The sequence below is a fragment of the Pseudonaja textilis genome, chromosome 1, assembly GCF_049901715.1.
Source record: "Pseudonaja textilis isolate UNSWEBS1 chromosome 1, rPseTex1.2, whole genome shotgun sequence".
Classification (NCBI taxonomy): Eukaryota; Metazoa; Chordata; class Lepidosauria; order Squamata; family Elapidae; genus Pseudonaja; species Pseudonaja textilis.
This window is the reverse complement of record NC_141990.1, coordinates 262,819,837-262,845,539: the sequence shown is the minus strand read 5'-3', so window position 1 is coordinate 262,845,539 and position 25,703 is coordinate 262,819,837. Positions and strand designations below refer to the sequence as shown.

Sequence of the window (25,703 nt, the reverse complement as noted above, 5' to 3'; positions counted from 1 at the left end):
CATATAAAACATTGGATAACAAAGATAAACTTTATTTTCACTTTGTGTTAATTTCTAACCAACCTTAGGTTACAATTACATAAGTTTTCTGATGCTCAGAAAATCTTATTAACAAAAGCAGGCATTATAAATTTCAATTAAAACCTACCATTAAATTAAGACAGATAAAATAAACACAGGTAAGAAGAGAATCTTATAACCAAGTAAGTAAACATACATATTGATTTTACAGTTAAAATCAAGTTATGCCTGAGATGCTAATAGGATACATTTTTCTTTTACTTTGGTACACTAGCAAGATATTTCTCTCTTTGCTGGTGTTTGCACAGGACGCTTTCTAGGATTTGCTAAATTGTCCCAACTGCTTATGCTCAAGCAATACAACCATTAACTAACCCCACTGGCTCAATTCACACAATACATTTAATTAAAACATGGTCGGCTGGTTTGTGGTCAGCTCGCCTATCATGAAGTCACTCAAGAACTCGCCCTCTCCTTTAATTTTACCCAGCCACCCTAAATATATTAACTTTGTAACAATGACCTCCATTAAATATTGCAGCGATATTTTCTTTCGGCTAGGCAGAATCCAAGGGCTCTTCCCATTGTTAGACTGGTGCATGTATAGTTATTTTTCTCTCCCTCCTTACTCCCCCCCCTCCCCAAACCTCGCAGCCCTTACTGCCCTGTTGCATCAACTTCCTGTCCAAGCTCCTCGCTTTGGGATGATGGTGAGAATTCTTGGGTCTCTCTCACACCCCTTTCCCTCCTCCGGTATGTCAGCTTCCTGTGCAAAAATCCCGTACGCCAGGCTAAAGATGCCTGTGTGTTGCCGCTGCCCTTGGTGCATCCACTTCCTGTGCAAAGCCCCTTGCATTGGGGCGATTGTTCTTTTTTTAAAAAAAAATAATATTATTATTCCTGCCTTTGGTGCATCAACTTCCTGTACGGATTCTTTTGCAAATGGGTGAAGAGCACGTTTGCGAGGGCACTACCAGCTTGTTCGCTGCTGCTGCTGCTGCTGTTGTTGTTCTTTTCCTATTGCCCTGGTGCATTCGCTTCCTGTGCAGAATCCTTTACATTGGGGCGGGGTGGGGGGGCGAGCGAGCGAGGATGCTCGGCTGCATTTCTCCACATTCCTTAGTGTATCCGCTTCCTGCGCAGAGCCACTTGCAATAGGGGGGGAAAAAAAGATGCTCGCACTTCTGGTTTCCTCTGGCTGCCGCTGCTCCCACCGCCTGCCCCCAGTTCGTTTCCCTCCCTCCCTCCTCTGCCTGCCCCGGTGCGTGATCTTTTCCTGCCACCGCTGCTCTGCGAGAGTTTGCTGCCCTACTTCACTCTACTTTAGTTTCACTCACTTTACATCCGGGTTTTTTCCCTAGGCAATGGGTGCCGCACCACAGCCCGTTCCTTAGGCAAAGGGAAATAAATTCGCTGCACCGACACGTCAAGTAGTCCCTCTGGAGAAGCCTTCAGGCGCCCCCTCCTCTCCCCGAGCAGGCCGGCCACCCCCTCCTCCTTCATTCATAGGGAGATAAGGTGGGGAGCCCCGGTTGAAGGGGAGGCCTCCTACGCCTCCGCTTTTGTCCCCCAAACCTCGGCTCCCTTCTTCGCTTCGGAGAGCGGCCGAAGTAAGCCGCGTTTGTGTGCGAGAGAGTTGTGTCGGGGGCGCGCGGGCAAGCGAGGGAGTCTGGAGCGCGCGCCGCTGGCAGGCCAGGCAAAAGCAAAGCAAAGCAAAGCAAAGCAAAGCAAAGGAGGGGAGAGAAAAAAAAAAACCGGAGGGCCGGTGGCGGAGGGATTCAGGCGTGCGGGTGCTGCGGCCGGGCCGGGTGAATGGGATTGAAGAAGAGTTCAGCTTCTCGGCTTGTTTTTGTGTCACAGTTTCTCTTCTTCTGCGCCTCTTCTGCTTCGTTCCTTTCTTCCTGCCTGTCCCCTCCTCCCCTCTGCAGGAGGAGCCCCCCTGGGAAAGGGGAAGGAAAAGGACCCCTCAGAGGAGAGAGAGAGAAGAGAAAAGCAGGAGGAGGAGGAGGAGGAGGAGGGAGCAACCAACCAACCATCTTCCACTCCCAGCTTAGATTAAAGAAAGTGAGAGGAGGAGGAGAGAGAGAGGAGCCAAGAAGAGGGGGACAGGGAGGCCCAGAGGAGCAGCTGCACCGCCTTCTCCCTATGAAGAGGACTCCTTTCCCCCTCAAACAGAGGTCCTGCCAGGGGGACCCCAGCCAGACCACCTCGGCGGCAACATCACCACCACCAGCAGGGTGTAGTATCCCACCTTTTGGATATTCTCTCTCCTTTCCCCCCCCACCTTCCCCTTTCTTTCTCTCCCCCCCCCCCCCGTCCTCTGTTGCCTGGCTCGGGAGTTTCGGGGGGTGGGTGGCGTGGGGGGGGGAAGAAACAGAGAAAAAGGGTGGATGGTGTGTGGGTGCGCGCTGGGAGGAGGGAGTCCACCATGGAAGACTCCGGAGCCAACTTGGAGATGAGGAGCCACAACTTCAGGGTAATTCACCCGCCCCCCCCCCCCCTCCTCACCCGGAGGTATAACGCCTAGGGATGCGGGAAGGGGGCATGTCCTTTCTCTGTCACCTGTGAGGATTGAAGTAAGTTTCTGTAAGAGGAGGAGGAGGAGGTGGTGGTGGGGCGGGAGGGGTTAGGTGACACATTGGAGAGAGAGAGAGAGAGAGAGTGTGTATGTGTGTTGTGGGGGGGAGAGAAATGACACATTTTTGCAAAGGGGGGAAGGGAAGAGGACGATTTCCCCCACTCCTCCTCCCCAGGATGATCTTTTTTCTAGGCCGTTTTTCTGTGGGGTTCATTTTCTTCTTCCTCCCTGATGCTGCCGCCGAGGAAGTTTTATTACCTTGAAGATGCTCCTGCTTTGATGATCGAGGCTTCGTAGTAAAGCTGCTGCGGCGGCGGTTTTTCCTCTCCTCCCTTCTTCTTTTTTCCTCCACCCCCCCCCTTTTTTTTTGCCTTTTAATTTGTCTTGGTAGCCCGAGTAGTGCTGGGAAAATTCCGTTTCTTCAGCAACTTGTTATTCTGAAGTCTCTCTTGCCCCCCTCACCCTGGGGCAGCCCATTTTGCATGGATACAAAGCTCAGTGCAAGGACACCTTTGGGATTTCACACTCCTGCTCTGGCACATGTTTGCAGTGACTGGAGACGTGTACCTTCTTCTCCTCCCTATCTTTTCCTCCCATTTCTCTGTGTTTGGTACAAAGAGTAGGGGGTGTATGGGACTGCCATTTGGTCTGCTTGTTTTGTGCATGTGTATCTTGTTACTTTTCTGTGTGTTTGTTTCTTTGTTATTCTGAGCTTACTACAGATGGGATTCTTTCCCTCCCCCACTTTACATGTCTGCAGTTCAGTTGTTACTTTCAGGATTAAACAATACTTTTTTGTTGTGGATATAAAAATGAATTAGATCAACACAATTAAACCAAGTGACAGAAAATGAGGCTTTATGATCAGTATGCATTTATCTGTGATGTTTACTAGTGACAGGGATGTTCTGAAAGGTGTGAGGATGTCATTTCACTTAAATTGCAGGTTACAAGTCCTTTATTTTAAATGACACATTTATGTGGAGAATAAATTGTTAGTAAAATTGGTGCAAACAACTCCCAAATAAATGTGCTGTTGCCATTTACTGTGTCATGTCTGTAATAAACTTCTCTAAGTAATGATTTGTACATTTTGATGAATTAATGCTTAGTGAAAAATATGTTCATGATTATGGTACAGAGATCTTGGCTGAGTTTTTCAGATATATTTTCAATAAGGACAGTATCTTAAAAAGTTAAGATTTTCATACATAGTATAAATATGAGGTAGAATATTCTAAACATAATGATAAAGTTATGGGTTTTTCTATTGAATAACCTTAGATTTGAAATTAGTAAACCTAGGCATGCAAATCAGAATAAATTATTATAGTATAGTATTCACGAAAAGTGCAGTTCCAGCTCATTATTGTTGAAATGCTATTATTCTGTAAGACTAAAAGTAGCAACAGCTTTAGGGCAAGCATTATTAACATATGATTCTGTAATATCACGGGCCAGTATTTTGCCATACATGCTGTCCAGTCTTAAACAAATTTCTATTGTATTTTTAGAATTTCAACCTTTTGAAATAAAAAGTTCAGCACCAGAAAGAGAATTAGAGTTTTAGGAACTCTTTTTCATAGAACTGCTTGCATTTTATTTATCATTTCCTTTGGCAGAACTTGTCTGGTTTCACTTTCTAACTATTTCTTTTTTCTTTTCTAATGGCTTAACTATAGTGACCACTACAATCTGAGTATATTAGTGAATATTGAATGTTCTTTTCTTATGGAAAGTTAAGATGAGATGGGATTGAAAGTCTTGTTTAACATGCTGGTATTTCAGGGAAAACTGAAGTCAGCTGTCATAAACACTAGTGATCTTGCTAAACATGTGAGGAACTTTGCAAATCTGTAACTTTGAATATATTTTAAACTATATTTTTTAAAATTCTTTTCACAAAATATTGTCTTACTACGTAAATCATTACTAAGAATTTTAAGTAAAAGCACTATTTTTACACATTCTAAGAATTTCTTCACAATTCTAATTCTTACTATGGATTTGAGTAATGTATGTTGGTCAGAAACTTTAGAAAGTATTATCTCTAAAGTAATAAAAATACATTGTAGCAGCATATATAATTGTTCTTAAATGAGAAATGCAGGCTTAACTTCTCAGATCTCTTCTACAATAGTGGCTATAGTAGTCTGGAGAAATGAAAATAGTACATTGTTATGCTTCTTTTAAAAATGGACCATTTGCTGGGGAGTGGTTGGCAAGTTTTGATTGGTATAATGACTGTCAAAAACTTAGCCTACTGGTCTAAGTGTGAGTATTTATGGGAAAATATGAGGCATTATTGACATTAATATGCAGCATTGAAGGTATACTTTTTAAATGGAATTGGGGTACTGTTTTACTACTTACATATGATGGCCTTCAAAACTGATAAAACTTTACTTTCTTAAGGCTGTACTTCTGTATAAGCCTTGGTTGGTCTTCTGAATAGACATGTTTTAAATGCAAGGAAACTGAGGAAAATTTTCTTCCACCTTTTTGTTGATATCTTTTCAAATTAAATATAATGAATTACTACATTTTATTACAGGGTGTAGAACACAAAAGTTTTTGCACTGCAAACATAAATGTATGTGATACTTGGTATCAATATTGTGGCATGTTTTAAAAAACAGCTTCCCCTAGACTAGCTAGACCTGACTCCCACTGGCCATTCCCACTGAGGTGTTAGGACTGTTGAACTCCAACAGATTTGTAGCACCAGTTAAGTGAAGCAGATCTAGACTATATTCAAAACAATAGTTAAGCGTGGAATCAGCTTATTTTCTCTTTCAGTATGTATTGTAAGTTATTTTGATATTGAAACATTTCACATTTTTATATGCATAAGTGTTCAATTTTTGACTTCAATATTTATTTCTTGTAAAAACAAAAGTTCTTAAATTCCAATAATCATTTTGATGTAATCCATCTCTTAAACTTATTTTAATTTTAGTGGGATCAGATCTAATTGCATGCTTAAAATTTAATTGAAATAATGCGATTTGAATATAAGTTTGGATAAAGTTTTTTCTTTTGTTAATTCTATATAGAAAAGTTTCATTGCATTTTTGGATCATATATTTCTTATACTGTAGCATTAATAACAGATTATAATACTAAAGAAAATTTTTACTGTTTCATTCCCATATATAGGAGGAAACAATTTTTCTAAGAACTGGCACCCTAATTTTAAGGCATCTATAGAGAATTTAAATTAGGGTGACTTTGTTTAGTACTTTTGGAATAGATTCAGCACTAAAATTTATTGGGAGCTTAAGTATTCAGGGTATTACTTTGCATAGCTTATTCCATTCCATGTTAGTCCTAATTAAAAATTATTAAACTATGTACTTAACTGGAAATCTGCTGAAATCAATAGGAATAATTTCTGAGTAGATATGTATAGAATTGCAGTAGTATTAGTGTAACTCATATAGTTTAAAGATACATTTTCATTCTTTTCACTTTTAATGAATAATACAGTGGACAAACTTTCACAAGAAATCAACGATGTGATTAATAATCTTTGTGATATCTGAGCTAACTTTAAAAAGCAGTAATTCTTGATTTCATCAGAATATTTTAATATTTGGACATTTAAATGTATGATCCTGTTATAAAAATACACCTGATAGTAATTTTATAGTGGTCCTACATTGCTATTTTACATGGTTCCATGTAAATTTTGAATATGAACCCAGTTCTTTCTTGTCTTGTAGAAGCCTTCTGAATAGTTTTCTTTTTTTAAGAACGCATGGTACAAAGAGAGATCACTGCTTCATTAGTTCAAGTTTCACATTTTACATTGAACTCATATGATCTGACATAAATGGATAATTTAAAGGATTAAGGTATTTTGGGATAAAGAGTTTTATTTATTTACAATGATTTTTTATGTTCCTCACTTTTGTAGACTTCGGTGGTAGCCTTCACAGCATTAGCGCTATGTAACAGTCTTGTTTTGAGAGGAGGGTTTTTATTTTTTTGAAGGCCAGGAAGTTAGGTTCATTCCATAATACAGGATACAATCACAGCATAGGGAACCTTGGAGGCCCTTTTGTGAGAATCCATGGGATTGGTTGAGAGAGGTGATCCTGAAAGTGCATTAAATTGCAAGGAGAAATAATTGATTAATTTGTCTCTAACTGAAAGTATTTTGGAAATGATATATTTTGTGTAGCTATTTAGAGAGTTATATGTTTGCAGATAATTGGGTATGTGATAGGAATAGATTGACCCCAACTATGTCAGAGAATGAAGAAATTTCCAAGTTATTATCCTACTGCTTTGGATGTTAAACTGGGCACAATAACTGGTTTCTTTACTATTAAACTTATATAAGTATTGTAGATTTTATTTATCTTTGTTATTGCTCACAAATATTTTAGTAAAGTATTTGAAGAACCATAGATGTTTGAAAAGATGTTCACAAAAAAATTTCTACAGTAGTTATGGTATTAAAAAAAAAATCCTCTGGTTGTTAACTTGTGTCATTCATGGGGTATCTTTTAAGAAGAAAAATCTGTTTGCTGTGTTTTTGCAAGTTCTTAAGGACCAATGCGTTTCTGAGAGTTACACCCTCATTTCACTTGTTATATTTAATTTCTTGTAGTGTTTTTTATGGGACATTATATTGTGTTTTTTTCTGTGTGAGTTGCCTAGATTTGTTTTTGATATTGGCAACACACAAATGCTTAATGAACAAATTTGAAGTGAACGTTTTAATATTTATCCTTGTCATATGTTCTAAAATTTTAATTTTGTATTACTTCTTTAAAACTAAAAGCTGGGAAATGACTTAAATGTAAGATTTCAAACTTTTAAAAGAACTTGTGGAAATAACTGCATTTATAAACCTCATTTATATTTAGAACAGATAAAACTTAATTGTTACATTATATTGAGCAAATATTAAAAGTTTTTTTTAATGCAGGGTAATTACTGTATTTGACACATTAATATCGTTATTTTGTATAGGCTTTTGTTTATAGGATATTCAACTTTGAAAATGTGAGGAGTGGCCTCCTATTTAATATTTTACCTCATTACCTTTTACAACCAACTCTGGCAGTATTTATCTAAAACCAGAATTAATCTCATGATGGAAATGAAAGCTGGGAATTTTAGGATTATAATATATATTATATTCAAGTTACTTAGAGTGGACAGTAAAAATGTGCATTTACTCAAATGCTTCACTGGTTGGAAACTTATTCCATTACAGTCTTTGTTTTAGTTGCTCAGTTGCAATATTTTATCAGTCTAGACAGATAATACATGCAGTATTTGTTGTCAACAACATAGGCAGGCAGTCCAGAGGAATGCACCAACCCCTTGCCAATGTGTTCCCCATATCTTCTCTGTAAGATAGAAGACACTAATTAGCAAATGTAAAATGTGGTTGGGAAATGCATATGAAGTAAAGGGAAAACTAATCATACACAGTGTATGGAATTCTATTTAGGTCTTATTGATTGGGATCCATAGTGACTTTTGCATTGCTTTCAACACAACTTACATCTATTTTGCTGCAAGATGTTAACCATTGCTACCTTCCCATTTCACTTATAATGTTATACTTCTCTCTGTTGATAGTAGAACAAGCAATGTATAACAAGTGAGGGAAGTTTAATTTCTACCCTTTCAGTGGAATAAAATAGTTCTCACCATGAAAATAGAAATGGGTTTGAAAACCTCTCTTGTTGTACTGAATAGTAAGCCAGTAAGAAAAGATGAAATATGTAACTGGTAAAATGAAAAAAATATGAGGCCTAATCACTCTTTTTGACTCTGTCAATAGGGCTATATTTTTTTAAAAAAAATCACCAACCCTCACATAAACTGAAAATATGGTGTGTGTTTTGTTTTTTGACTGCATATGGAACACAAACTGTCAGTACTTGAAGAGAAGGAGCACTAGCAGAAAGGCATTGATTCATTCTTTTCTCCTCCTGCTGTGTATCCTAGTATTGTTAACCATGGCTGTTTGAAGACAATATATTTGGATGCAGAATCATAGTTGATCTCTTCAGTCAATTAGCCATCCAAGCTTAAGGATCTTTTAAACCCAAACTTCTGAGTAATCACAATTTTTTTTCTGATAAACTGACTTATAGTAGCCATGGCAACAGCTGTCTTGGCTTTTTATGGACAGTTCTGTTGCTGCATCTGCAGGCTTCATCAATACTTCTGCTGCCTACAAAGGAAAGTGCAATAGAATGTCTCCCTTACACTTTTAACAGCTTTGCATATTATACTGTTGCAATGTACTATTATGTACTTCCCATGTTCCAAAAGTTTATAGACTGTTCTTCTTTTTGCCAAATAATTGTTCAGATGCTGGAGTTTAAGTACTGCCACTGTAGTGAAATGCTGTGACAACTGTGTCATCCTTTTGAACATAAATTGTCACAAAGTGTTTCTAGGTTCTTCACTACCCCTAAGGAGGTTATTTTAAATAGATGGATACATTTAAGGTGTTGTCATCTTAAAAAAAAATATTTAAAGAATTTCCCTTTCTTAAACTTCATAGTAAATACTTCAAAATGACTTTTTGTTGGAAAAAATACAGGTTTGTATTTAACGTTTGATGAAGGGGAAAGACAAATTTAAGCAAGTGGTTTTTACCATTGGAACAATATGTATCTTTAAAATACATGTTTTAAGTGATATAAATGATATGTTTAGCAAAAAACACCTTAAATTGAAGAAATTTTTGTCCTAATAGATGGAAACCAGACTTCATATGTTATATGATTTTCATTTAATGAACAAATTTAAAAGTATATACTAGTGATTTTGTATAATATACTGTATAGTACCTTAGAAATTCATCAGTGATATTATATCATTGTATAATTTAATTTAAGGATGCTACAATATAAGTAATATATCAATTGAAATATTTGATAAAACAGTCAAAATGTAGTTACTGTGCTAAAATGTTTATTTCCATAGATATATAAGATTACTTAGAAATTACTTCTATGGGAATATTTTATATTTTAGGACATCAAAACTTTGATTTAGAGCAGGTATATAGAATTGATTTCTGAATTTACTAGGAATTATGATGTTGGTTTTAAATTTTAGTTCCATTCCATACAGCTGCCCAATTGACTCTTAAATGGTATTCTCAGAATTTTATTCATTAAATAGACGTAAGATTAAATGATTTGTCCTTTTTTTGCTCAAATTTGGATAAGATTAAGCTGGGTGTAAGGAGAGGAAAATAAAAGTACATCTGACTGCATCCACGTGTCATATGAACTGTATATTCTGGCATGTAGTCACGTGAATTATTTCAAAAAAATTGTATTTTAAAGTAGAACATTCCAGAATGTAGTTGTTTATGATCTGCTTTTCATTTAGTAAATGTGATAAAAGTGGCAGTGATAATAATTTAAAGCTAAACTATTATTTTAATTATAATTACCTAGTGCTGTTTGGAAAGACAATGTCCCTTTGTATTCATATTTTGATACATATGATTGATTTAGTGATGTATCTATCTAAATATGGTTGAAGGCAAGCCCTTGCACCTCTAAAAGTAAGTGCATGTGGATTTGGAAACATAGGAATTTGAGAATAAGTCCTTTAATTGCTTTCATTTTTGCTCCTTTAGAACAGGTAATTGTAAAATTTGCTAAAAACGTGTGCAGAGAAAGCTGCAAAATGAAGGGTAGGAATTTGGGTGTCATTTTCATGGACCACATTGTTCTATCAGCCATGTCACTTACCTTCACCTCCTGTGTGGAAACTAAACATTTTCAAATTGTAAAATGCTTTAAGAAATAATGTTCTACTCAGAATAAAATGTGAAACCCCTGAGGGTCTCTCTCCCTTGAAGATGTAAAGCTCTCAATCAAGATTAGAGGGCTGCTGTGGTGGTAGGATAACTTTATTTGTTATGGGTACTTCTGAATACACCTTAATTATAGTTAACTTAATTAACTGGCCTTAGTTCTCCTTTTTCATGCAAGCAGTTGTATTATGTACAAAAAACTACATGAATATATGCCTAAGTAGTTAACGATAATTTTGTTCAGTTTTATCCACTAATTGTTGAATTCTCATTGTGTTGTTTGAAGGATCTGCCCACGCAGATTTTGCATTAAAACTGTATGGTATTGATTTACATGCTTGATTCTGGATGTATACACGACACTTGTCATTTGGGTATTCTTATATTATTGTTTGACTACAGTGATGGCAGGTATAGTATATAGATAATTCCATACTTATACATACAGACAGAGATAAAACATGTATGGGATATAAAAGAGATTCACATAGAAAGATCTATGACCATATTTAGCTTCTATAGATAAGGAGGTGACACAGATTCTTGACCTATCTCTAACAGCATGATGGGTTAATACTCTCATCCATCACAAATGAGATGAGATTTAAGCAAAAATGACTGCATGTTTAAACTTGCTTTATTGATACAGAAAATGTGTCTATTACTTCTATAAAGGAAAATTGCATTATATGGAAACTTTAATGTACTTTGCATCAGTGCACTGTTATTTTAGTACCAGCAAAACTGATTGTAGTTTAACTACTTTAATTTTTCAGTTATGAAATAATGGACAAAATAAAATATATTTTCGTATTTATCTGACTAGAAAAACATGCTGATATTTAGGACCTTGGCAGAAAAAAGCTTCCAGCTTTTTGTAACCCCTGTGGTTAATGCTTTTTAATATTTGAAAATAGCCTCTTTAACTTTTCTCCTTTATATATACGTCCAACACTCTTTTGCTTTCTGGGCTTTCCCTCTCTAACACATATGGCTCTCCACTTGAACTCTTAAAAACTCTATATTTGAGAATGCTGTGAAGTAAAAGAGAATGCAGACTTTTAGTGGGTTTAAAAGTTAAACACCACATATTTATAATAACACAGGTAATAACATCTATACATCCATAGACTAGACTAGCCAAGCCCAGTTCCTGCAACCGTTCATTGTATGTTTTAGCCTCCAGTCCCCTAATCATCCTGGTTGCTCTTCTCTGTACTTTTTCTAGAGTCTCAACATCTTTTTTATAATGTGGTGAACAAAACTGGATGCAGTACTCTAGGTGTGGTCTTACTAAGGCTTTATAGAGTGGTATTAGTACTTCACTTGATCTTGATTGTATCCCTCTGTTAATACAGTTTAGGATTGCATTCGCTTTTTTGGCTCCTGGTGCACACTGCTGGCTCATATTTAGCTGGTTGTCCACTAGGACTCCAAGATCCCTCTCACAGTTACTATTGAGCCTGGTTTCACCCAGTCTATATGTGTACTTTTGGTTTTTCTTGCCTAAGTGTAGGATTTTACTTTTCTCTATATTGAATTTCATTTTATTAGATATGGCCCAGTGTTCTAGTCTGTCAAGATCCATCTGGATCTTGAGCCTATCTTCTTGGGTGTTAGCTATTCCTGCCAGCTTAGTATCATCTGCAAATTTGGTAAGTTCCCCTTCTATTCCCTCATCATAAGTCATTCATGAAGATATTGAAGAGTACTGAGCCAAAGACGGAACCTTGTGGCACCCCACTTCTTACTTCCCTCCATGTAGACTTAGACCCATTAAGGACTACTCATTGAGTACGGTTTGCCAGCCAGTTGGGAATCCATCTAGTGTTGGTGCTATCTATTCCACTTTTTTCTAGCTTACTAAGAAGTAGGTTGTGGTCTACTTTATCGAATGCCTTGCTGAAAACTTTATATATATAATATAATATAATATATATCCTGGATCCAGTCCTTAAAATCAGGACTTATCTTTCAGAAATTGCCTTCCTTACTTTAGGCTCAATAAAAAACCAGGCTTTTCATAAGATGACAAATTCCATATTTTAGAAATACAATTCAATGTCTCTTTAAGATCCTTATCTATAATATTTCTTCCAAAGAACATATTAATATATGTAATAAGTTTAAGCCAAAACAAATCTATAACAAAATAAGACAAAATCATATGGGCTAAAGTGCCTTCACATTTCTTAAGTTGCCAACATAAATAATCTAGTTTCCATTTCTTCTTAAATAGTCGTTGAAGGCTCTGACAAATTAAAGTTTTATGAAGAATTTTTTAGATCATAAGAAATTTATCTTTAACTATAGACCAGTGCTTCTCAACCCATGGTTTGTGGACCCCTGGGAGGGTGTGATGTCATAGGGGATCTGCAAAGTCTTGAAGAAATGTTAAGATTTAAATCTTGAGTTACATCTTGGTGGTTTGTGGTATCACAAAGGTATTTAAGGAGGGTCCATGGTGAAGAAAAGGTCGAGAACCACTGCCCTTGACCATTTGTTTTCCAAAATTGAGCATTCTCCTGCATGCTGCTGCGAGAGCCCAGGATGAGTATGACTCCTCCTGATGACATCATCAAGCTGGGTCCATCTAGTATAAAAGTAGTAGCTTGTGGGAGAAACCCCCCAGCTTTGACTCAGCTTCTTTAGATGACCATAAGCTGGTGTCTCTGAAAGCAGTTTAGTTAGCAGCAAAAGTGAAAGCTATCTTCATCATTGGCATAGTTCCCGGGGAACCGGTGCAGCTGTGCCTTCAGGAGAGTGGGGCTCCACTCTCCTGCAACGCCGAGGATTCAACGTTTTCTTCAACCGAGGGAGACTGTAAGTAGGGAGTAACCCTTGATCTTCTCCCACAGTCTTCCCTCAGCGATTTTGGCCACCACGATCGTAAAGACCGCATGGGCGATAACAGCACCTCTCAGCTGATCGTAAATTTTCACTTTATTGCCGATTTTGCCATTCGGGGCTGTTTAGTGATTTAAGCCCTGCGTAGGGGCTAAGTAGCGATTTAACCCCTGCGTAGCCTGTAGCTCTTGCGAGCGGCCAGTTTGGAGGCTTCTTCAACCATACGTGGCGAGTGGCCATTTTGAAAGCTGCTTCTTCTAAAGAAAGTAGTGAGCGGCCATTTTAGGTGGCATCATCCCCTAAAGGCCAGCTTCTACTATTCATAAGTTCCTATTCAGGCTACTGCATAGACAACGCATAGTGAGGATCGCTTCCAGCACCTCTGCATTTGTTTATGCATACTATGGATCAAGACAAGGCCCACACACAGCCTTCAGGCCTGATTTCTCAAGGCCCCCAAGCTGGCAAAAGAAAGAGAAGGAGACAACACTCCCAGTCTGTTCAAAGGGAGGTAGCGGCCAAGATTAGGGCCAAAGTTTTGGGCCCTAAGAAAACATCCCAGGCCGAATTAAAGGTAGAGAAACGAAGGCATGCAGCCTTAGATAGGCAGTTCAGCAAAACTATTGACAAATGAGGGATCAACTACAACAAGCTTCCCAACCAGCCGATCCTCTAGTTGTTCAGCCAGCTACTTCTAGGGAGAGGAAAGATACCTCAGCTCCTCTTAGCCACCTCCAATCCTAGTTCCCAGAGCGACCTGAAATCCAACCAAGACCTCAAGACTTGAGCAGGTCAGGTCCTAACTTCGCCCAGACTCCTTGGGATCTTTCTTCATCTATCCCATCCATGGCCCAAGACCAGAGGCCACTTTTACTCCAACAGCAGCAGGTCTTCAGGCCCCGGATCCTCCATCGAGTGGCAGATCTTCTGACATCAACGAAGTAGTCTCCTTAGCCATCAGACAGGGTCTGGCAGAAGGGCTTCAACATATCTTCAGGCCTTCAGACAGATCTCAGCCTTTTTTCCCGGCTTTTCCTCTAGCGCAGATTCCCCAAAGGGGACTACCTCACTGTGTAGAACAAAAGGCCCATCTTACCTATGCGGAAGGAGTGGACCTCACTCAGGGAGAGTATGAGGAATCATCTGAGTGCAGCCCCTCCCCTGATTCTGATCTGAAAGAGGGAGAAATCTGGGACCCCAGCCTCTTGGAGGAAGAGGAAGATCTGAGGCCTGATCAGCCTCCTTCGGCTTCTGTATTCAAATTCGCTTTATTCAGACCTCTCCTACACAAGGCATTGGTAACAGTCCAGTTGTCAGCAGAGGAAATTGCCCCCGAGCCTCAAGTGGTACAATCGGGGCATGGGGATTCCCTCTTCTCCAAACCCATTGTTCATTTGGAGGTCCTTCCTTCCCCCATCATCTTTCTTGACTTACTCAAGGAACAATTTGCCTTCCCCACTCCAGGCCCCCGCCTATTATCCCAAGATAGGCGGTTCTACAGTGTGGATCTTTCCTTAGCTAGGGCTCTGGCAGTTCCCCCAGTAGATGCCCCAGTTGTGGCCTCTTTCTCCTCAAGCACTCCAACTGAGCCTCAGGACGTACTAAAGGCAGAGGACAAATGCTTCAAACAAACACTGAAGGGTAACCATCAAGCCTTGACTTGGACCATCCAGGCCTCGGCTGCTGCATCATTTAAAAAAACAAAAACAAATTTTATTAATTTTCGAAGACAATACACAAACAAACAAAACATAAAACATAAAACATCTTTTCTGAAAGCTGCTTGATCCCGGGTTACATCTCTTCATACAGACACAAATTCAAATTCATGTTCATTTTATATACCATTCCATATCTTATTACCATTTTCCATTTTCCATATAGCTTCTCCCCTCTTTTAACTTTCTTAATTTTATTTTATTTATCTCATCTCAGTTCAGATCATTATACTTATTATTCTTTGTCTGTTCTGTTTCGAGCTATCTATTTATCTTTTCTCTTTAAACAAAATTTCTCCTGTACATCTAATTGGAGTGTGACACCTTTAACTCTTTCCCCTAAATTTATAACACTTAGTATAGTACATAACTTCCATTGGGATTCTGTTTAGTACATTCTAAAGTTACACATATTTTTAAAAAAGAAAAATTTATAAGTATGTAATATAATTAAAACAACTATCCATGCCAATTCAAATCTATCATTAATATTCATTTAAATCTTAAACATTTTACACATTACTTTTCAATTAAATATCATACTTTTATGGGAACACTTAACTTTCCATAGTTATTCCCCCCCCACTTCACATAACTTATATTTTAAATCATTGTATCATTAAAATGTTCCCATTTCCTCCTACTTCAATTCTCTCATTTATTTCATTGCCTTCCTTTTATTCACAAAAAAATTCACTAAATTACACTGAATATTTTATCTCATTTTTTGATCACATGTTGTTTCCAATTTTCTGACATTATTTCTAAGTACAAATATAACAATACAATCTTATGTACCTTTGCAGAATCCCTTTTTAAATTAAAATTTTACCCATTATCCCTAAATGAATCTTGTTTCTTTACATCTTGCTCCACACCATTGAAGCTTCTCATCCCTTCCTCCCTTGCTTCTTCTCCCTGCCCTTTTTACCCCCTTGTCTCTCCACCTCTCTTTTCCTCTTCTGTATTCCCCCTTTCTGTTGTTTTCTAATGTCCACTTTTCACCTTATTTTTCTCTTTTTTGGTTGTTTTTTTAAATCTTAAAGTCCCCTTTTTCTTTTCCTCCTCCTCCCTTTCTTCCCCAAATAAAGTTACTTTTCATCAAAGATGGCTGCTTCTTTGTCCCAATCATCTTGTTGCGCAGTCAGTTTCTCATAGGTGCAAATCGCCATTTCTAAGAATTGAAAAAGAGTGCCAAAAGAGTCTTTCCCTTCTTGTTCCTCTTCTTTGTATTTTTTGAATTCATTTTTCAATTCATCCACAAGTGATGCCATTGTAGAGAGAATTTTTTTTTTCAAAACAACCACCCAAGTGTTTTTAGTCCTTCAAAGATAATTTCCCAAATTATGATGAAGTCCCAAAGTCACCAAACAGCCCAAATAAGCTGTTTCTTTTAGCACTTCCTTCTTTCTTCACTTTCTCTTTCTGGGGTTACTGTTTAGTTGCAAAGTTCCAGTTAAAATGTATCTTTTAGAAGTCTTGTTAGTATTTAATGATTCTTTCAAATTCTAGGCAATCTCCTCCTTACTTCCAAGTCCTGCTCCAATTCTTTTCCTCTCCCTTCCCACTTACAGCAAAAAAAATTTTTTTAAAAAAATATTCAGAAATCCTTATTATCCCTTTAGAATTTAGTTATCCAGTTTACCTATTAATGCCAAAGCGGGTTTTTCTGATTTCTCATGTATTTCTGTTCGCTGTCAATGTTAGGAAGGAGAGTGAAAAAAAAGAACTTTCCCTTTTAACTTCCATTCACCACTTGTAATCTCTGGGAACGATGTGTCTCTCGCAAATTTTAAGTTCCAGGATACCTTTGTTGTTGCTTTGTCCCGGTCAGCAAAAAAACTTTCACTTCTTCTTAACTCCTCCTGCACTTTCTTTTCCAGCTGAGCGCTTCTTTGTGGTGGCCATTTCGGACTGCCGCTCTACCGCCTTCGGAAAAGGGGGTTTAGCCGGCTAGGGAAGAGAGGTGCGATTTCTCTCAACCCTGCCAGATCCCCCTATCTTCACCACCTTCTACGGAGGTGGCTAGCCCTAAAGCCGGGTGGCTTAGGGCACTCCAGTGGCGAGCGCAGGCAGAAACCACGCACGATCACGGATTCCTGCCTGCCCCGAAGTGCTACAAACCAGAACTCCCGACTGCTGCATCATTTTTTACAAGGTCTTCCATCCGCTGGCTACACCAACTTCAAGGTTGCATACCTCCATCTGACTGTAGGTCGCATCAAGACCTTAATAAGATCATAGCAGCAGCTGAGTTCTTGGTGGATGCCACCCTCAATGTTGCCAAGTTCTCTTCCAGGGCCATTGCATCATCAGCGGCAGCTAGGAGACTGCTATGGCTACGAAATTGGCAAGCGAAGCCTTGACGGAAGTGGAAACTAGCTTCTGCCCCATGTACCAGTGAGAAGCTGTTTGGAGATGCCCTTGACCCATTTGCTGTTGAAACAAAAGACAAAAGTCCTCTCATCAACAGGAAAGAGGGCAGACTTCCGCCCTACCCCATGCCGGCCTCCCTCATTCAGGCCCAAAAACGCTTCTCACTTCTTCAGACCTCAGAGACCGTATTTTCAGTGTCAAGATCAATGACATGAGGCTACCAGCAGACAACAAGCTGCGGGTAAACAGCCCTTTCGTGGGTGTGGGGGTCGTTCCTTCCGTCGCTCTAAATAATCTCTCGTTCTTCCCCTCATCGTTTGGCCTCCTTTGCTTCCAGATGGGAGGAATCAACGACAGACGCTTGCGTACCCAATACAGTAAGGCCGCGGTTACAATTAGAATTTCTATCACCACCCCCAGAAAAATTTCTACTCTGCCCCGTTTCCTGGGACAGTTCACGAAGGGCATTTATAGAATCGGCCATTAGTCACCTGGTTGATATAAGGGCCATTCAACCAGTCCCTGAATTATAACATGGATGTGGGTTTCTCGACTTTTTGTGGTCCCTAAGGCCTCGGGGGGTGGTGGCAAGCCATTGTTGACCTAAAATTTCTGAATGAGTTTATCCCATATAGGCACTTCACTCTGCATTCTATTCTGGAGAGTGTTCGGGAGGGCGATCTCCTCTCTTCTATTGATCTCATGGAAGCTTACCTCCACATTCCCATCTGGCCTCATCATTGCCAGTTTCTCCGTTTCTGTTACCAGAATTCCCACTTCCAGTATCGGGCCCTTCCTTTTGGGCTCTTGTCTGCCCCAAGAGTCTTCACAAAGTTACTGGTGGCATTGGTGGCTTCGCTCCAGTCTGTTCCAGTGAGGATCCAATGCTACTCAGATGACATCTTGATCCTGTCATCCTCCACCCACTCTGCCCATCAAGATCTTCAAACCACTCTCCATTGCCTCCAGTGCATAGGCATTGTTCTGTGGGCACAGCTGCACTGGTTCCTGCTCTACAATGGTTCCAGCTCCCCTTTCAACGAGCAGGAACCAGCCACACATCTGCCAAGGTCCTGCTCTCTCCAGAGGTCCGCCGTTCCTTCAGGTGGTGGCTTTCCCCAGCCCTTTCGAAGCGTCTCCCATTCAAGGAACCAGACAGACTGATCATCACCACCGATGCAAGTCTTCTGAGTTGGGGAGCCCACATGGAGGGTCTCATGGCTCAAGGGATCTGGTCCCGGTTATACAGGACAGGGCCCATAAACTGGCTAGAACTCAGAGCCATTTATCTATCCCTGAAACATTTCAGGAAAAGGATTGTGGGGTCCCATGTGCTAGTGTTGACAGACAACATCGCTGCAAAGGCACACATCAACCTGCAGGGGGACACAAGGTCCAGGGCCCTCATGAGGGAAGCTGAAAGGTTGGGGAGGTGGGCAGAGAGACATCTGCTGTCTTATCACAGCAGACCACATCTCGGAAGTTGACAACTCCCAGGCCAATTGGGTGAGCAGGAGCCCAGTCAACCACGCAGAATGGTTCCTTCCCCAGTCCATTTTCAGGGATCTCTCCCTCAGGTTCGAGACCTCGGAGGTAGACTTTTTCGCCTCTCCCCAAAATGCTCAAGTAAACAGATTTTTCACCAGGTTTCCTTGTCAGGGAGTGGAGGGAACCAATGCACTTCAGAGCAGATGGCCTACTGGTCTCCTCTACACCTTTTCCCCTCTTCCCATCATTCCAGCGGTCATTTGGAAGATGTTGGAGGAACGGGCAGAGTTGATTCTCCTAGCCTCCCATTGGCCCAGGAGATCCTGATTTGCAGATCTGGTGAACCTGTCTGTAGCCACTCCCTGGAGAATTCCAGACCACATGATCTCACTACATCCGGGGACACTGCTCCTCCCAGATCCCCAGTGGTTCAAATTGACCGTATGGCACTTGAGCGGCAACCGTTAAGAGAAGCCAATCTCCCAGAGCAGGTCATCCTTACTATCCAGGTGTCTCGTAAATCTTCGACGCGTATATACAACGTCACCTGGAGGGTTTTTTTTATGATTGGTGTCACAGGGAAGGTCTCTCTCCTGCAGTAGTGGGGGTCCCACAGGTCCTCCGTTTCCTCTAGGATGGCCTTGACAAAGGTTTGGCTCCTAACACTTTACGCCGTCAAGTAGTGGCTCTTGCAATCATCTGGGATTCCTTCCCTTCCTTGTCCCATCATCCTTCAGTTCAGAGATTCTTAAATGGGGCTTCCAATCTCTGCCCTCCTGTGGTTCACAGGTTCCCATCCTGGGACCTTCACAAGGTCCTCCAGGCCCTAACAGAACCTCCCTTCAAACCCCTCAGAAAGGTGTCCAATTCTTGATCTTCAAGGTGGTTTTCTTAATGGCCATCACTTCAGCTAGAAGGGTGTCAAGAGTTGGCTGCTCTATCTATAGGGCAGGACCTCTGCACTTTTCACGACAATAGAGTTGTTCTTTGTTTAGATCCTACCTTTGTACCCAAAATAAATTCTGTATTCCACAGATCCCAAGACATAGTAGTTCCTGATTTTTGTTCCTGTCCACACCAAGCCTTAGAGCACAAGTGGCACACCCTTAGATGTTAGAAGGGCTCTTAGAATTTATATCAAATGCACTTCAATGTTTAGGAAGACAGAGGCTATGTCCTTTTCCCCTTCCCACTGGGGGAACAAGGCCTCTCCTGCCACCTTAAGCAGGTGGATCAGGGCTTGCATTGCACAGGCCTACAAAACCAAAGCTCTGCCAGTACCACACGGCTTGACAGCACACTCCACTAGAAGTGCTGCAACTTCGGCTGCCTGGGCCACCCAGGCACCCCTAGAAGAGATTTGCAGAGTGGCTACATGGACATCCCCGTCTCCGTTCATCAGACACTACCGCCTGGATTCCTACGCCTCCACAAGTGCGGCTTTTGGCAGAAAGGTTCTTCAGCAAGTGGTGCCTACTTCGGAGTGAGAGACTGGATGAGGACCCTCCCGAGGACATGAAGGCTTTGGTATATCCCATCCTGGGCTCTCACAGCAGCATGGAGGAGAATGGGCGTTGGTAAATTTACCTGAGAATGCCCTTTCTATCTATGCTGCTAGAGAGCCCAGCCTCTCTCTTGTTGCCTTCAGATTGTGGTGAAGTATGTTATGGTTCATGATTGTTTTTTGGCCTTCAGAGACACTCACTACAGTCTGTTAAGTATCTTTGCCAAAGCTGGGGGGGTTTCTCCCACAGGCTGCTACTTTTGTACTAGACAGACCCAGCTTGATGATGTCATCATACCCATCCTGGGCTCTCTAGCAGCATAGATAGAAAGGGTGTTCTCAACGCCCATTCCATTCTTCAAAGAAAAAAAAATGTCAAAAAAACCACAAATACCAAACATATCTAATGTTAAACATAAGAAAAAATCCACTCCAGCTAAATGCTGAAAGATATATCAAAAATTAGCTCGATGCCCATGCTTTGGTACAAAACTATGTGGTCAGGCTTAGTTTTGGGGGAGGAAAATTGTCATCAATAGTAAATATACTGGGAACTGCATTATTTTATCTTAGCATAAATTACTATCTTAAATGATTCTGTGAAAAACCGCACGTAGATTTTTTTTTAAAAAGTGATGTTTTTTGAGATCCATTCATGCTGTTGTAATTAGGATATGAGCAACAGCTTGGATTTAAAATATTAAACTGCTGAACTGTTATGGTATGATAGGTATATTAGATTTTGCACAATGTGTGAATTTGTAGTTAACACTGTAGCTAAGAGGAACACTTTTTTCATTGGGTAAATTTTAAAAGAGACCAAGTAGACTATTGTCCAGTTATTAGAACTAATGATAAAAATTAGGTCAATTTTTGGAAAATAGTCCAAACGTAGATTGTTCTGAGTGCTATTTAACTTCTTAAAACATTGTAGACTTTTTATATTTATATTAAATATAAATATTTAAATATTTATATTAGTTTTGTCTAAGAAAATGGACTGTATACTATATAGTAAAGGGAGTTGCCTCCATCTTAAATTAAACAATACAATTTGTCAAAATCTTCGTTTAATAAGGAACAATCTTGTATCAGTAATGGTATAGGGGTTTGAGACAATCTATAGGGAATAGAAGTCATCACAAAAAGAAGGAAACATAAAAATAGCGTATCAAAGAATTGACTCTTAAGTGAATAAAAGAGAAATCATCATCTTGTCAGGTCTACCTACCAGGTCTACCAGCCAAAATATTACTCAGAACTCCAGACAAAGAATGAAGTCTCATTATATTCAACAATGTCAGTGGAGAGAACTCATATCTAGTGATAGCTTTGTAGAGAAGCTTTTGATAGATAGCTCAGCAGGTTTGTTGTGTTTCAATGTGCATTCCTTGTATATAGGAAGTTATATTTTACTTGTTTGATAGTTTAGCCTGAAGAACTTAACTAGCTAATCTCTGAATTTATGGAAGCTGTTTAAATTTTATAGTTCTATAGTGTGAACTTGCTTTATTTTCCTTCTTTCTTACATATTATTCTTCTGTGTTCTCTATAGCAAAAAAAGTCAAATTAGAAAATTACACAAATATTTACTAGAGAAATTAATTACTCATTTCACACAAGATTTATTTGACACAGAAATTTAAAATGTACTTGGTAGTCCTAAATTAATGATGGCAAATTGGGACCAGAATTGCCATTGCTAACTGACAGAAGAGAGTATCTGCAGCTCATGCTTGAATTTGGGATTCTTGGTGCTCTTGACCCTGGTTGCTATCTTGCAGATTTTTCATTATCCAATTAGGTAACATCAGTGCTAGAAGGGAATGGGGTTTGCTCTCTGTTTATATACAAATTGCCCTGTCAGTGTTGGTGGTCCCTTGGTTAAGCTGTTGTTTACTGTTATTGTTTGCCTGAGTTGGTATTTCCTTAATTGTGTTGTTTATAGCTTTGTTGTTGGTGTAATTGTTAATCTTGGTGTTAATCTGTTTATCTGGGTGTTGATGGGAGGCAAATAGGTGCTTTGGTCCTTTTGATTTTTTTTAACTTTTAGGTTATATGTTTTGAATGGCACGTATGTTATTTTTCTCTATGTTCCTGTTAATGGCTGACTTGTCTGAATGCCATGCTTCTGAGAATTCTCCAGAATGGTTTTGACAGGATCCATGTATGGGATGTATTCAGCTCTGTTCGGCTATAGACTGAATAGAAAAACTGAAGACACACCCCTTCCGGGCCACCGTCCCCAGTTCTTCTATTCAGCCTTGGCTGATATAGGCGGCTGCTAGATTGCTCCTCTATTTTTCAGAGATAGAGTGGTGTTGGCAGCTTTGTTCTGAATGAAGTTGAGGCCTTCTTGTAGATGCTGCAAGAGTCCCATCTTTGTATAACATTCATAATTAGTAATATCTTAAAAGTTAGTCCAATACACAACATGATGGCCAGAAATATAAATATGGGCAGGTCTGGATCCTGTCTACACCATCTGAGAAGGCGCGTTCTCAGGCAAGTCTACCAACTCTCTTTCTCTTAACATTTTTGGATTTTTGGTGGTTTAGGACGCTTACAGTTTCCCAGTTGAAGCGATGGTTAAGTCTGCCCATATGTTGTGAGTTAAGAAGTTTTCATCATGTCTTCTGACTGCTATTTGGTGTTCATGTATCACAAAGAATTTCCAACCAGATGACCATTAATATCCGGATTTGAAATCTATGTATCTGAAGGAAACTCTACAATAATTAGGGAAGTTTGGTCTAATTTAAATTTCTAGCTGTGACTAATTGACATTTAAAAATGCAGTTTAATACAATAAAAAAAATGTATGCAAAAAGTTAAAAGCATTATCATCCAAAAATTGACTTTGAGGGAAGAAATGGCAGACTGAAAGAGGTTTTGCAACAAGTGGAGCTGATGACCACAGCAGAATGAAGAGCCAATGAGTAAACAGATTCTTTGATAATTCATCTCTGGATAAGAAGAGGACTTGAGATCACTCACAAGTGCTCCAGGCAGCTTCTTCTTGCAAAGAGACTGCAAAATAGCAGTCTCCAGCGGCTTTAGAGTTCTGTGAGATGAGGGAATAACCATCTTATTCAAGTTATGATAATCACTTTTCTAATCATTTTTGGAAACAGCTTTTTAATTGCTTTTGAAAGATTAAGAACCTTTGGATTAACACATAGCATAGGGTGAGTTTCCTTCAATTCTTAATGAAAACTGCTTTAACTATGAGTTTAAATTTTTTAAAAAAAATGATTGTGTGTGTGTAATAAAAAACAAAATAGTAATTAAAACCTTGATTTTAGAAAGTTATAGATTATAACAGTACAGAAAAAAATTGAAATAAGATTTTTGGAATTATCAAGAAGTTTTCACATGGGAAAATGCTTTTGTTTTGAATTTTGTTTCTTAACCATAGTAACATTTTAAAAATTAAACGCTAGCAGGATCAGAAGATTACAATTAAAGGAAAAGAACAAACTCAACTTGAAATTACAGAAAGAAGCTAAAACCATTGGATATGTTAAAAGTTATTTTGGAAAAATGGACTCAGAAGTTAAATTTAAAATGTCTTCCTGTATTGATAAACTCATTTCAAAGGATGTTATGGAAGAAAAACAAGTTCTACTGGCAATGTCAAAACTGAATTGAAAGTGGACTTCTGTAAAAATGACAAAGAAAAAGATGTTATGCTGGACATACAAAAAACCCCGACATGTCTTAATAATTAAAATGGATAAACACAAACCAAGATAATTTTCCTGTGTTAGATTTACAAAAGGGACTTGTTAAAAGTTTTGAGAAATTTTGTGAGAAGGGACATATAAAAAATGAATAAATAAATAAATAAAGCTCTCTGGCATTATTTAAAGATACTAATGATTAATATTGTTAGTAAAAGGACAGAATACGAAGTTGATTTGTTTGATCAAGAATAAAAGAGGTATGTTGTTATTTCTGGTAATCCTTAATGAATTTTTATTAACATGTATTAACTGTTTTTGTTGCCCATCTCGCTATTCAGAGTAGCTGTAGGTGGCTTACAATGCAGACATCAGGAGTGACATGATGCTTAATTAATCTGTTTATAGATAAAAGATGGGATATGGGAAGAAGAGATTATTTGTGTTTTAAGCAAAGGTGGTAAGTTACAAAAGCAGTTTTACTTGTGATGAAGGTGGGAAGTATATATGTATGTGTGTATGAGTACATACAAATGTGTATACACACACACACACACAGAGCAAATAGATAAATAATATTTAAATACTTCTTTATCTACTTGCTTGACTTTATAAGGATATAAATCATAATTTAAGACAAAATATATAATTGATTTATCAGATGAGATTTGTGAAAAATGTAGCAAGCCAAAGATGCTGCAAAATACAAAGAGAAATTTTAAAAAGATTTTAAAAAGATTTACTTCACAAGTGGGCAGCCATTATAAACCAAATAAATAATTAAATAATTTAAATTAAAAACACACTGTACTGAGAGTGAGAAACTGAACTCATATTAGAAACTGATCTCATAGAGGATACACATCAGCATTTTGATGTTCTGTTCTTTGTTAGTCATGTTCTGTGTGCCATAATAATCCAGAACACATAAATACTTCTTAGGGAGATTATGATTTAATATAGTATTGATACAAATTATTTTCCTACTATGTTATTGCTTCCTGCTTACCTGGAAGACAGACATTTTTTTCCTAGAGTCCCTTGGTGATATTTGAAGCCAATTTCCCAGTTCTTTGATACAGTCTACTTTGTTAAATTGGCTGTTACAGCTCCTCAAGTACTTCTTTTTTCTTTTACATCTCTTTATTATTATTATGGGCACTGAAGGCTGTAAAGTTGTTCACTTTTCTTGAATACATGGGAAAGCTCTTGGATTGGCTTGATTCTCCGGGCTCAGTTCTGCAAGCAGCAGCTCACAGGATACATAGACATCATCCCAGGCAGATGTGTTTTGTGCATACCCAGCAAGTATTGCTGGAAGGCACATCAGAGATGACAGAGATGGCTTGATTTATTTTCTTAAGGCCTCTGGGATCATCAGTCTTTTGAGGGGGAAAAGGAACCATGATTGGAAGGAATGGAGCAATGTAAAAAACTCAGCAATTCTGACTGGAAGTTGAGTCATGGCAACTAGACTTTTCTTGCTGGTTTGAAACAGTTTGCTGCTTATCCAAGTAACTTCTTCATTCTCCACCATGCTGCTTCGAGAGTCCAGCACTGGGATATGAGTCCACCTTCTGATGTCATCGAGCTGAGTCTGCCACTATAAAAAGCCAGCCTCTGCTGAGAGCCCTAGCTTTTCGACTCAGCTCTTTGATATTAAGAGCTAGCAGACTAG

At 38.9% G+C, this 25,703-nt stretch overlaps 1 protein-coding gene across 12 annotated transcripts in view; it reads left to right on the top strand.

Moving 5' to 3' along the window:
- Nucleotides 1-1,805: 1,805 nt before the first annotated feature.
- PHF21A (PHD finger protein 21A) overlaps nucleotides 1,806-25,703 on the top strand; it is a 147,294-nt gene continuing 123,396 nt past the window's right edge. For 4 of the 12 annotated variants that reach the window (XM_087921422.1, XM_026707597.2, XM_026707614.2 and 1 more), the window contains exon 1: nucleotides 1,814-2,258. The gene's annotated coding sequence lies outside the window, so the exon portion shown is untranslated. Of the gene's footprint in view, nucleotides 2,259-2,362; nucleotides 2,498-2,563; nucleotides 2,598-25,703 lie in introns of those variants that run through there. The other 8 variants (XM_087921424.1, XM_087921426.1, XM_087921421.1 and 5 more) reach the window with 6 other exon arrangements.